Source organism: Apteryx mantelli, unplaced genomic scaffold (genome assembly GCF_036417845.1).
Source record: "Apteryx mantelli isolate bAptMan1 unplaced genomic scaffold, bAptMan1.hap1 HAP1_SCAFFOLD_124, whole genome shotgun sequence".
Lineage (NCBI taxonomy): Eukaryota > Metazoa > Chordata > Aves > Apterygiformes > Apterygidae > Apteryx > Apteryx mantelli.
The window spans coordinates 47,501-50,000 of NW_027118480.1; the positions used below are offsets into that span (position 1 = coordinate 47,501).

General features: G+C 79.5%; 1 non-coding gene across 1 annotated transcript; it reads right to left on the reverse strand.

The window, feature by feature from the left end:
- Positions 1 to 552: 552 nt before the first annotated feature.
- LOC136995580 (5.8S ribosomal RNA) lies at positions 553 to 705 on the reverse strand. Its single transcript, XR_010887125.1, has one exon. It is a non-coding gene; the product is annotated as a 5.8S ribosomal RNA (ribosomal RNA).
- Between the last annotated feature and the right edge of the window lie 1,795 nt (positions 706 to 2,500).

Consider the following 2,500-nt stretch of genomic DNA (forward strand, 5'->3'; position numbering starts at 1 on the left):
AAGCCCAGACGGCGGCCAGACTGGCGGTGGTGGCGGGCGGCGGCGACGAGGCGCGCCGGGCCACCGCAACCCACCCGACCTGGGGGGGGGGCCCCAGCGGGACGAACTCCGCGAAGCGGGCGCTCCGGGAGCGGGGGGTTTCCCCGAGTCTGCACTTAGGGGGACGAAGGCCCGGCCGCGCGGGGAAGAGGAGGCACCCTCTCCCCGGGGCACGGGCCTGCGAGGCGCCCCAGCCGCGCCACCCCGCACGGCGCGCGCCGCGCAGCGGTGGCCACCGCGCTCGGAGGGCGAGGAGGGCGGGCACAGGCGCGGCAAGGCACGCCGGCCGCGGCCGCTGCGGGCGGCCCGGCGCCGGAGCCCGGCGGGCAGGAAGACCGGGGCCGCCGGTGCACGCACCGGGGTCCCGGCTCCGCCGCCGACTCTCCGCCGCCGAGGCCGCCGCGCACCGCCGCCGCCGGCGCCGCCGCGCCTCCCCCGCCCCCCCACGCGCCCCCCCCGAGGGGCGGCACCGCTGCGCCAACGCGACAGCGGGGGTGACGATTGACCGCCAAGCGACGCTCAGACAGGCGTAGCCCCGGGAGGAACCCGGGGCCGCAAGTGCGTTCGAAGTGTCGATGATCAATGTGTCCTGCAATTCACATTAATTCTCGCAGCTAGCTGCGTTCTTCATCGACGCACGAGCCGAGTGATCCACCGCTAAGAGTTGTCTCGGTTTCGGTCCCCGCCGCGCGCGCGGGGGGACCGGGCAGCCTTCGGCAGCCCCTGAGGGCCCCCCCTCCGCTCCGCCTCCCTCCTCACGCCGACGCCGGCTGCTGAGCGAGGGACGGCCGAGAGCCAGAGAGAGGGGCTCGCCCCGCTGACCGTACGAGCACAGAGTGGGGGGGGAAAAAGGGAAAAGGAAAACCCGAACGAGAAGGGCGGGGAGCCCTCGCTCCCGACCTGGGACAACCCTTTGCTCGCTTCGAGTCCGGCCCAGGCGCCCAGGCTCGGCCCGGCCCGGCGGGGAGCAGCGCGCCGGCCGCGCCGCCTGCCTCGGGGACGCTGGGGGAGGGGGCGGCTCCCCGCGGACCCCCAGCGTCGGAGCCCGGCCGCCACCGGCAGCGGCACCGGCCGCTGCCCGCGCGCCCGCGGCCCACCGGCCCCGCGCTCCCCAGCTCCTCGCTCGCCTCGCCGGCCTCCGGCTCCGCCGTGGCCCCGAGGCGGCGCCCACGCCCGCGCGCGCGCACACACAGCCTCCCGGACGACACCACGCGCTCTCCCGTCCCTTCCGCGGACAGACGCCCGGCGGCGGGCGGGCGGGCAAGGCGGGACGGACGGGGACGGCGCCCGCTCTCCCCGTCTCCACGCGGAGAACGGGGGGGGCCGCCCCCGCCGCCCGCCTGCCGCCCGCCCGCCGCCCGGCGAAGCCGGGTTGGGCAGAGCGAGGCAGGCGCGCCGGATGGCGGAGTGCCGGCGGGTAGGGCGCCGCCGCCAGCGGCCACGGCGGCAGACCGAGAGCCCCGGCCAGGGAGGAGAGCGGATCGCGCCGAGGCGCGGCGTCCGCACCACCCGCGGTGGGTGGGGGCTCACCGTCCCGGCGAGAGCACGCGCTCGCGCCGGGGTCACGCGTTCGAGGCAGGCCGGCGCCAGCCGACCGCGCGGCGTCCCTCCGCCGAGACCAGACCGCGGAGAGAGGGGGCAGGGTACCCCTCTCCGTCCCGGCTGCCCGCAGGGCGAGCGCGGGGCGCGCCGGCTGGCATGGGGGGGCACGGCGCCCGCGCGCGCCGGCCCCCCGGCCCTCCGGCAGCACACCCGGCTGCCCCCCGGGTCGCATCGGGCCGCCCGAGTCTTTAAACCCCCGCCCGGCTCTCCCGCCGAGAACCCTCGGGCCCGGAGCCCGGGGCCCATGGCCATCCCTACCCGGGGCGGCTACCGGCGGCCGCGGTGGCCGGAGGCCCTCCGCTCCTCCCGCCACCCCGCCCCCCCCCCCCGCCCGGCCCGCTCGCAGCACGGTCCCCGCGGCACGGCGCGGGGCGGCTGGAGCGGTGGGGGGGGGGGAGAGAAAGGGAAAGCGGAAAGGGCGGGAGGGCACGGCCGGTGCGGCGCTCACGGCGCGGCGCCCGGGAGGAGCGAGCTGGCACACGGGACCACACGGGTGGGTCACCGAGGGGGGGCAGGAGGAGCGCGGACGCTAGGTACCTGGCCCTGGGGTGAGGGAAACGACCTGAAATCCCCGCGGGGGTGCCTCCCCCGCCGCCGCCCGCCGCCGGGCCGCCGCCGCCTCGCGGCGACGGCGGCAGCCTCGGCGGCAGCAGCGAGACGGGACGCGGAGGGGAAACCCGGCACCCGCCAGCCGGCTCCGGCGCCCCTCGGCGGAGCGTCCGCCCGCGGGGTGCGCCCGACACCCGCCGCCACGACCTCGTCCTCCTCCCGGGGCCCGGGGTTTCCCTCAGTAACCCGGCGCCCGGCGGCAGCTGCGCCCGGGAGGAGAGCCGTGGTTTGGGCCGCCCGCTCGGGCACG